Source organism: Mobula birostris, chromosome 3, assembly GCF_030028105.1.
Source record: "Mobula birostris isolate sMobBir1 chromosome 3, sMobBir1.hap1, whole genome shotgun sequence".
Classification (NCBI taxonomy): domain Eukaryota; kingdom Metazoa; phylum Chordata; class Chondrichthyes; order Myliobatiformes; family Myliobatidae; genus Mobula; species Mobula birostris.
The window spans coordinates 70,621,709-70,633,489 of NC_092372.1; positions in this window are offsets into that span (position 1 = coordinate 70,621,709).

The window sequence follows — 11,781 nt, forward strand, 5'->3', positions numbered from 1 at the left end:
TTTTAATACATGCATTTATGACTGTCCTCATAACCTAATCTAATCTAAACTAAATCCTGAGATGGTATCGTGGTTCTGCATTTATGGATTGGACTATTGTGCTTATGGACTGTGGACTTTTTCAGACAAATAGTTTCTATATTCTGAGTTATTTACTGCCCATTCCTTTTCTGTTTTGTTGTGTGAGGTGAGGGTGTGTGGAGGCTGACATTCTATTAGTTTTTTTGTGCGGGGGTGGGGTTGTTTTCTGCTACAGTTCCATTTTGTGCAGGGGAGGGGGGTTTTGGGGTTGATGATCAGGATGTTGTTCTTTTTTGTTTGGGGGCTGGGTTGATATTTTTCTCTGAATGACTTTCATGTTTTTTCTTTGTTTCATGGCTATCTAGAGAAGATGAATTTCAGAATTGTATATGCATGCATACTTTGATAATAATTGAACCTTTGAACCTTTGAACAAAATGCTGGAGAAGCTCAGCAGGTCAGGCAGCATCTATGGAAGGAAGTGAGTGAACAGCCAATGTTTTGGTAATCCTGATTTTGATTTCTCTAGATGAAAAAAAAATCATCCTATATTTCTTACCTTAAACTATTGGCCTCTGATTATTGAAATAAAGATCACTGGGCGCAACGAAAAAGCTGGGAATATCAATAACTGTGGCGCTTCTCTTCCCGACGAACTTAACGTATTCTACGCAAGATCCGAACAGAAGGAGAGCGTCCCGCTCCTTCTGGATGAACTGGACCGGGTGGCATCGAGATTCATCGTCACCGAGGAGGACGTTAGAAGAACCTTCCTGAAGATAAATCCAAGGAAGGCGATGGGCCCAGATGGCGTCCCAGGACCGGTTCTCCGGGCCTGTGCAAGTGAGCTCGCTGGAGTGCTTGCTGACATCTTCAACCGCTCCTTGCTTCAGTCTAAGATCCCCTTGTGTTTTAAGAAGGCAACGATAATCCCAGTGCCAAAGAAGAGCAAGGTGGCATGCCTGAATGGCCATTGACCTGTGGCTCTGACATCAATTGCTATGAAGTGCTTCGAGAGATTGGTTATGGCATACATCAACCACAACCTACTGGTCAAACTCGACACTTTGCAATTCACCCACTGGAGCAACAGGTCAACGGCAGATGCCATCTCTTTGGCCCTACATTCCTCCTTAGAACACCTGGAGAATAAAGACGCATACGTAAGGCTCCTTTTCATTGACTACAGCTCTGCCTTTAATACCATCATTCCAAATAAACTGATTCCTAAGCTCCAGAACCTGAGTCTTAGCACTCAGATCCGCAGCTGGATCTTCAACTTCCTCACAGACAGGACCCAGGCTGTAAAAATAGGGGACAAGCTCTCCTCTACAATCAGTCTGAGCGCCGGTGCCCCACAAGGCTGTGTACTCAGCCCCCTGCTGTACTCACTGTACACCCATGATTGTGTAGCCAAGTTTCCATCAAACTCAATATATAAGTTTGCTGATGACACAACAATTGTAGGCCGTATCTCGGGTAATGATGAGTTTGAGTACAGAGAGGAAATTAAGAACCTGGTGGCATGGTGCGAAGACAGTAACCTATCCCTCAACGTCAGCAAGTCGAAGGAATTGGTTGTTGTCTTCAGAAGGAGTAGCGGACCACACGACCCAATTTACATCGGTGGTACGCAAGTGGAACAGGTCAAAAGCTCTAAGTTCCTCGGGGTCAATATCACAAATGACCTGACTTGGTCCAACCAAGCAGAGTTCACTGCCAAGAAGGCCCACCAGCGCCTTTACTTCCTGAGAAAACTAAGGAAATTTGGCCTGTCCCCTAAAACCCTCACTAATTTTTACAGATGCACTGTAGAAAGCATTCTTCTAGGGTGCATCACAACCTGGTATGGAAGTTGTCCTATCCAAGACCGAAAGAAGCTGCAGAAGATCGTGAACACGGCGTAGCACATCACACAAACCAATCTTCTGTCCTTGGACTCACTTTACACCGCACGTTGTCGGAGCAGTGCTGCCAGGATAATCAAGGACACGACCCACCCAGCCAACACACTTTTCGTCCCTCTTCCCTCCGGGAGAAGGCTCAGGAGCTTGAAGACTCATACAGCCAGATTTGGGAACAGCTTCTTTCCAACTGTGATAAGACTGCTGAAGGGATCCTGACCTGGATCTGGGCCGTACCCTCCAAATACCTGGACCTGCCTCTTGGTTTTTTTGCACTACCTCACTTTCCATTTTTCTATTTTCTATTTATGATTTATAATTTAAATTTTTAATATTTACTAATTTTTGCTATTTTTACTATTTTTAATATTTAATATTTGTAATCCAGAGAGCGAGAAGTGCAGAATCAAATATCGCTGCGATGATTTACGTTCTAGTATCAATTGTTTGGCGACAATGAAGTATAAAGTATTTCCTACTATAAACCCTAGATATATGCCTTATAATTGTGTACATCTTAAACATTATACATTCTATGATTATTACATATAAAATGTTACAGTTATTTAAAATCATAAGCCAATTGTTCCTTCTAACATTGGTACTCAGTTCTGTTTATGAGTTGTTTTGGTATAGTGGCCTACTCTCTGAGAATAAGTCTTTCCTTCGACATAATCAAAAATATGCATTATCAGAAAGGGAATGAATTGGGATTGGGGACTTAATATTTTACATCTTGACTGTGCTGATGAATCCTTGTTTTGCAGTGTCTCCCACTGAAACTAGCCGTAAAGAGCTGCAGAGGAACTATTTTTCTGCAGCCAACTGTTCTGTGGCAAAGGAGAGAGACAAGACTGGAAAAAAAATACTTTAAAAGTGTACCATTTAATTTGAATGGAAGGATCAGGTGCTGTGCTTCAGGCAGTGCCATTGTCAGTGGTTGGGACATTTTGTGGAGTACTCCACAGAAGGATTGCCCACAGCTTGACATTACTTGTGTTGGTCTAATGGCAAAGCTGTCCAATCCCGTGGAGCAACCTTTGAAGATGTGTTGCTCGGGGACACATGAGATGTTCACTATCTAACTCACATGTTTTGGTCATGTCCCTTGTTGGAGAAATATTGGAAATATATTTTTGATATTATTTCAACAGTCCTAAAAATAGACTTACAACCTCACCCAATTACTGCTATCTTTGGACTACCAATGATAGACTCAAATAATTTAACCTCTTTATCACGAAGGATGATTGCATTTCTTACTTTAATAGCTAGAAGGTCCATTTTGTTGAATTGGAAAGAGATCAACCCTCCTACAGTGTTTCATTGGTTTTCACAAACTATGGCGTGTTTGAATCTGGAGAAAATTAGAAGTGCAGTTTATGACCCTTCTATTAAGTTTGAAAAAATTTGGAGGCCATTTATTCAGCATTTTCATTTGATGTAATTTGATCATTTCCAAACTTGTTTTATTTCTCTGTACTGTTGTTGGAGGGGAATGGAATCGTCGACGCTGTTTTCTTCTTTTCCATTTTTAAGTTGTTAGTTTTGCCCAAGTCTTTTAGTTTAGTTTAGTTGTTTTTTTTTTATTTTTGGGATGGGTTTTTTTTCTCTTTTTCTTTCTTTTTTCTTTTTTTTCGCTTTATATTATCCGTGATCAGTTCTACATGTATGGGAGTTTTGGTAATTTCCACTATTTGGTTTTGCAATTACTCTTTTTTTAAATGTAACAATGCATCTCATATTATCTGTATTATTGCTATGTTTTGTTTCTATATTTTGAAATTAATAAAAAGATTGAAAAAGAAAGAAAGAGATGTTCACTCGACCTGGATCTCCAGGTTCCATAATAATTTGGTTTGCTTGAGCCTAGTCGGTGCAACAGATTCAAATTTATAGTGTGGATTGTTCTCAAAGTGGACAGTATCACAGCTGGAGTTGCAGCCTCTGTTGCTGCTGAAAACACTTGACAGTCGATAAGGCAATTACTGTTGCTGGCCAATTAACTTCCTTGACCTTAGAGCCAACAGTGCAGACACTGCTACCCAACTCTGCAACCCTATAACCAGACCCATTTCAGAGCTTTGACTTACTTGACATGTCCCTTAGCTTTCAAAAAGTGTTAAAATGCAGAAAGCACCATCAGAAATGACTACAGTCCAATGAGGTTCAGAGAGAGGGGAGTTAACAGTGTTAGCGTCTGCCAGGCTGAAACAAAGCAATACAATCCAGTAAAATTCCAGTAATCTGTCACATTTGGTGATGTTAAACCAGAAATGTTTTCAGACTATTGGATGTTACTCCTATTAATACCTAAACTTACTTATTTGACTTTTCAAACATAATACGCATTGGGATAACAATTTTTCTAGTTGACCCAGAGAGTTTAAAGGAATTGGGAAATAAACAAATACTCCAGACTTCAAACACGAGGAAATTTGCAGATGCTGGAAATTCAAGCAACACACACAAAATGCTTGTAGAACGCAGCAGGCCAGGCAGCATCCATAGGAAGAAGTACAGTCAATGTTTCGGGCCGAGACCCTTCGTCAGGACAGGCAAAGTTAATGAAGTCAACGAGCTCAGCATGCATGCAGGAAGCAGCACCAATGCAGTCGTCGATGTAGCGAAGGAAAATTGGGGGACAGATACCAGTACAGGCTTGGAACATGGACTGTTCCACAAAGCCAACAAAATGGCAGGCATAGCTGGGACCCATACGGGTCCCCATGGCTACACTTTTAGTTTGGAGGAAGTGGGAGGAGTCAACTGAAGTTCTGTATGCCAGCTGAAGTTCTACTTCAATGGCAGAGTAAAATTCATGCATAAAGAGCTTTCATATCAGGAAAGGTGGCTAATGTATGCCAGCTGTCCAAACTGATGTGAAAATTGGAGAGAATGTGAAGGATGCTCTCACCACTTCCTGTTTCAAAGAAAATAAATCAAACTTCAAAATGCAAATTGTTATTAGTGTGTCTTTCAAAATTCAAGATACGAGGTTCAAGAATGTTTAATGTAATTTCCAGTACAAAAGTGTAAAGGAGAATGAAATAGTTGTTACTACAGATGCAAAGCAGCACAAAAACACAATAAGATAATGAAAACAATAATAAACAAATAAATATAAATACATTAGATAGCTTATATACATAGGTTGATTGTATGGCCATAAAGTGATGCTAGGTACAGGAGTGTCTATACATAAGGTGACTGACAGGAAATGATAAAGTGGCAGTGGTGGGAGGGAGTGTGGAGGTGTGGATTAGTGGGTGGAGATGTTGGTCAGCCTTTCTGCTTGGGGAAAGTAGCTGTTTTTGAGTCTGGTGGTCCTGACGTGGATGCTACATAATTTCCTCCCTGATGGGAGTGGGATAAACAGTCCATGAGCAGAGAGGATGGGATCCTTCATGATATTGCTGGCCTTTTTCCAGAACCATTCTATATATATTCAAGGGTTAAAATACAGAAAGTGCAAAAAAAAATCAATAAATGATATAGGAATATCTTAGATTCTAGTATTTCCACATCTTTCAGTTCTTCGTCTTGTATTTTGAGTCAGATTTCCCTCTGTCTCATGAAGTCTAATCAATGATTAATGAACTGATGGCTTTGCTACTTGTATCAACCTGAAGTTGTGACTTGATTGTTCTAAAACTAACAAAGAAATTCAAAGGCTGATTTTAAAAGTTTCATCCTACCAGACATCATATATTAGGCAGCCTAGACAAGGCAAGTGCATCACCCAAGAAATATCTGACTTGGAATCTATTCTTGTAATCTCATATTTCTGTGTGATCAGGGAATTGAGTGTTATGGTGAAAGGGAACAGAGAAAAATGGAGGCCAAGGAAAGGTCATCCATAATCATATTGAATGGCAGGGAAGGCTAAAGGGGCCAAATGGCCGGCTTCTGCTCCTGCTGAACTGGAAGCTTTAGAATATTGGGAACAGTTGTAGATCATGGGTAAGGAAAAAGCAGGATTTAATTCCAGCTAGGTTCTGACAGAATAGCTTTGTATGTGAGGTTTATAGAAGTATGTCATGCAGGAAGTGCTGGAAATAATCTGATCTACAGGGAAGGTCCCATTAATGAGGACCATTAATAGATGGACTGAGGAAGGGCTGGAGGAGAGTAATAAGGTGGAAGTGTCTGGTAAGAGATTATGTTGCACACAGTTTAGTTCAGCTTCTACTGCCAAAAATGGAGTACAGTCAGAATCAAGTTTATTATCGATGATGTACAATATGTCATGAAATCTGCTGTTCTGTGGCAACAGTACAGTGCAAGACATAAAAATTACCATAAGTTACAATAAATTAATGAAGAAGAAGGCATGTCCTGGCTGTTGAGGGTCCTTAATGATGGCACATCTCTGCATATATCTGTTTCCTCTGTACTGCTATTGTTTTGTGTAGAAGACTTGCTTTATCAAGACTCTATACGAGAGCAACAGATTGACAGCAGGGGAGGGTGATTATGAGATGTAATCACCGAATATACAAAAACTGCCCAAGGCTGACAAACCATGTTGTACGGGGCTGCGCTGAAATAAGAAAAAAGAGGGGAATGTAGATAGTTATTTCGGAAACCTTTGAATTCAGTAGCAGAGTTGTAGGTCAGATGTGCTGACGTCTGATTCACCAGTGTTCTGTACTTCTGCTCGACAGTGTGTAAGCACAGATACTGGGAATGCGCTAACTCATGCAATGCATTGCCCACTTTTTTAACTAAAAAAACTTCATTCATAATAAAAATATTATTTATAAGAATAAGCCATTCAACGCCTTTTCATTCATTACATTTATAGTCAATGCTTAGCATATTGTTCTATTGCATTCATACACATCAATAGCCAGGCACTCTGGGGTAGTATACTGCTATAATAATAATAATAATAATAATAATAATAATGATAATAATAATAATAATTGACGGGCTTCCTCCCTCAGCCCAACCCCTCCCTCTCTAGAAGGAGAAGAACTCTATACTGTGGTCCTTCCCCAGCGAGCTCTTGTGGTGGCTGCACCAAGTGTGTTCCTCAGCAGGTACTCCTGCAGCCTGGGATGTCCCAGTCAGTAGCATTCCAACACGGGCATCTCGATGTGCTGGCAGACCAACATGTTGCAGGCAGAACCAGACGGTGACTTTCATCCAGTTGATGAGCTGCCAGCAGCACCTGATGTTAATCTCTGTGTGTGCTCCTGGTAACAGCCCCTGGATTGGAGAATCCTCTGTCACACGGCTGCTCGAGGTGAACTGTGGCACAGGTCTTTTCATCTTTCTCCACACCCTCTTTGCAAACCTACAGTCCACAAGGACGTGAGCTACTGCCTCTCCCCCACTACAGTCATCCCATGGGTGGCAAGCTGTTGGAATGACGCTCCAGGCACGCAGGAAGGATCTGATTGGAGGATCTCTCTCACCACCAGCCAGGCAAGGCCTTGGTGCCTGTTGGTGAGGCCTGGTGGTGAGGCATTCTGGACAAGCTGCTCAACAATCCACCCCAGTGTGTCCATTGAGTTCTTTCCCTGCACTGTCTGCTGATTATTGCATGAAGGACTTGTGGTCAAAGCTGTTGGTGTGGAAGGACTTTTCCATGAAGGATACGTAGTGCAGAAAAGTCCAGCTGACTAGGACGTTACCCGGTAACGGGGCCAGATCCATCCTACGTGACATGGGGTACAGACAGAACAATTGGCCGCTGGTTCTATGGTTCTCTGCAGGACTGTGTGTGAGGAGGAGCACAACTCAAGCCTTTGGGCTGCTGCGTTGTTTCCTAAACCACTGGCCCTGCACTTCACTGATATGGTGGAAGTAGACATTTGGCAGCATCTTGCTGGCCATTTCAGGAAGGCTGTTGGGAGGGGGGTGAGGGGGAGAGGGGAGAGAGCCTGGAGAGCAGGACTGTGGTGGTCCTGGGTGATGCACAGTTGAGGATGCAGGATGGATGTTGGGATGTCCTCCTGCACACTCTGCCAGAGTATGGTTGATGGCTGAATAACTGCTTCTCTGTTGGCACTCCAGCTCTCCCGGTCCACAAAAGGGAGTGATAAAAGACCCATTTAATCTTGGAGGCATCCTCTTGCCACCTCAATGCAGCTGTCAGAAGTCATACAACTAGGGTGTTTGAAGCTTTAATCTGATGAGCTGCCAACATCAAATCAGGCAGCAGCTCCAAATCGTTGTGTCACTTTGCAACGTAACTGCAGGGCGGTACTGCAGAAGTCAAATTGACACCTGATTGATCGAAATGTTCCTCTTGAACCTTATTTTAATGCTTATTTGCATTCCATCAATAAAACTTCCATAGGAATGTGCAGCTGCAGGTGGGTCCTAAACACTAATCTCACTTCGCCCAATGTCTCTTTGGATTCTTGGTTGCAAAATAACACCAGCAGCACAAGGTGACCAGCACATTGGTGATGTTGGTTAGATCAAGGCTCAAATCTACATGAGCCAACTGCAAGGATGGTGGACGGACCAGTGCTAGACTTCCAGAGCTCATTAGATTCTAAAATGATCCAAGTTAATTGGAAGATACCGGATGTTACGCTGTTGTTCAAGTAAGCAAAGAGAGAGAAATTTTGGAACTATAGATCCCATGTAATGAAAATTGACTTGATTGATACAAAGCAAAATCCTGCAGATGAAGGAATAGAACACCACAAAAAGAATAAGCAGAAGACAGGAGGAACACAACACGCTTTTAGAAAAGTTCAAGCCTGATGGTGGAATTGCTAACCAAGCTGGGAAAAATGGACTCTGAGGCTGTGCGCAACATTTTGGGTTAAAGTTGGTCCTGAATCTCTCAATGTTTCTGGACGTTACGTTCAGTCTTCAAGCGGGCCTGCTGATGCACCAGGAATTTTCTCACTCCTAAGTATAAGCCTTCATCAGAAACAGTACCATTAAAGCCCGTGATGGAAACTGGGCAAGGACAAATCCTCTGGAGAAGTGGCACCTGAGCTGTCCTTCCCTCAACTCAGGGCCCAGGGATACACTACATTCTGGTCCTGTCTTGAAATTATGGGCAATCAATATGTCACCTGAGAGAGCTAAAATTAGTCACAATGCCATATAAATGCTATTGCATATTGTAATATGTATGCATATTAGATCATTAAACTTTACTGGGAAAAAACACGTGATTGCATACGCACTATACTTAAAGCATGTGAAATTATTCTTGAGACCTCTGTGCTACTGTGGTGCCTACAAGAGGAGATAATGGGATGGGGGTATCAGTGGGGACAGACCCATGAGCTAGAGCAATGTGTTGTGCCTACTTTGGCTTAAAGAGGACTTATTTAAGCAGAGTAAGTCCCACCACCTAGTTCCATCTGTTGCCTTTCTTTTTCTGTGCTCTCATTGTCTGCCTCCATCTATCATTCACCTGCCACAGTCTTCCAACTCCACCCCCATTGCCGTTCACCTTCCCTGCCTAGCACTAGCTTACACTAGTCCTCAGTCCACCACTCACCCCTGAGTTATCTTTCTTGCCCCTCTCTTCTCCTCCCCGTGCTGGCCATCTCCCCTCTCCACTCTCAGTCCTGATGCAGGGTTATTGACAGTTTCTTTCCTTCCACTGATGCTGCTCAATGCACTGACATCTTCCAGCAGATTGTTTGCAGGCCCTGAGCAGGTCCCTGCTCGGGAGTCTGGTGCTCAGAAACAACTGCCGATGAGTGTCTTCTGATTGCAGATCTGATCATTTGAGCTGTCTTACCACTATGCAATTCCTGTATGTGTATGGTACAACCGAGCCCAAACCACTCTTGTTACATCTAAATAAACAAGGTACTCTGATCCAGAAACCAAACACAAGTGCAACCCATCACTCCATCAGATTCATTCATTGACCATCGCCTTACCTATGCTCTGACTCTTTCCTCCCCCAATCTCACCCCAATCTCTTGACATCAGAATTTGAAAAGATGGATTGTTGGGTGGCTGAGAGTGAGGAGTGGGAATAAGGATAGAATTACTTTTAATTGCCTCTGCTCTGTTATAGGCCGAAGGCTGTAATGATCACTGCAAATCGTAGACACAGGGGATCCTGCAGATGCTGGAAATCTTGAGCAATATGCACAAAATGCAGGAGGAGCTCAGCAAGTTTGTAAGCATTTATGGAGGGGAATAAATAGTTGATGTTTTGGGTTGAGACCCTTCATCAGGGTCTTGATTCCTGATGAGTCCTGAGCATTTTGTGTGTGTGCGTTGTTTAATTATCACTGCAACCTTGGAGCCTGACTCCTGAAATTAAGGGGTGTGTATGTGTGTGTGTGTGTGTGTGTGTGTGTGTGTGTGTGTGTGTGTGTGTGTGTGTGTGTGTGTGTGTGTGTGTGTGTGTAGAGATCTCATTCACTCTGCCCCTTCATTGACCCTTCATTGTCAGGATGGTGGATCCTGATGTCTTCCATGCAACACCATTGTTAGTTGTTCACCAGATCACACTCAGCTGTAGTAACTGCCTCACCCATAGTGCATCTTCCTTTAAAGGAGCTACAGGTTAACTTTAGTGAGCATTATGTAAAACTCACGAAATTGGATCTCTGCTGAGTGATATGTCTTCTGCATCATATTAATGAGTAAGCTAAATGAGCAGTACCTTGGAATTGCTGTGCTACAGTCATTAACTTGAAAGAGCACTGCAAAATCTCATGCATTTGTGAATTAATCAGATTATTCCAATGCGCCTTGGACATTACTGAAACCTTGGTTTTCTGCAAATGAGACAAACATATCATGTCAATCAAGTCAATCTAAGAGGATGTTCTAACTATAATAAAGAATAAAGTTCCTCTTCTGTGGTAAACCATATACATATGTGTCTCGGCCTGAAACGTCAACTGTACCTCTTCCTAGAGATGCTGCCTGGTCTGCTGCGTTCACCAGCAACTTTGATGTGTGTTGCTTATATATATTGTAACTGGGTTAGCTCTCTGGACACGCCCCTCTGCTGACTGCCCCTGTGGCTCCGCCCACACATCCCTGAATAAAGGCGATTTCGCCCCACTCCTCCCCCTCAGACCAGGGGCAGACACTCAGCATGGAGGTCACGCCTTACTGCGAATAAAAGCCTTTCAGTATTTACCCTACTTCAGTCTTTTGGAATTATTGAAGGTGCTTCATCTTCATTGGCAGATTTTGCAGAAAATCAAAATGTTATTGATGTCATATGACTAGGTCTATTTATTTATATTTTTATTTATTTACATTTCATAATTGTAAGATTGCTCCATTTTCAGTTTGCAGTATGAGTCCCATTTGAAACATTATTTTACTTACAACAACTTCCGTTTGTGCTTTGTGTATATCTGTGGTACTGGGAAACCGGATGGCCGACAGAGACGGAGAGGTGAGGAACAAATGTGCAGCTGTTTATTTTACTTGTAAACCATCTACCCAGAATATTCTCTCACGTAACACACAGGGCAGCTAAGACAGCATCATATAAGGGTCAAAATATACATAAATACATAACACTTTGGCCCTGCCCTGTTCTTAATCTCAAACTGGAGAGTATAAATTGTTGAAATACAGCTGGGTTTGGATATCACATTTCCAGGCTCTCTCCAATGGTGCCTCTGACCGAGACAGATATTCCCAGCCACTCCTTGATGAGAATGAACCTGAACAGCTCGCACAAATAACTGACGTGTTTGACAGCCTTTTCTCTGCCTCACTGGTCCTTATTCTTCTAAAACCTGTCTCTCCTGGTATGTAAACCTGGGATGTAACTACATCAACCATTTCAGGCATCCAGTATAATAATTTCCAGATCAGGTATAACATCATGAGGTGAAGAGCCATTTCCTGTACGGCCCTTTTCTATGTCTCAGGTACTACCCCTGCA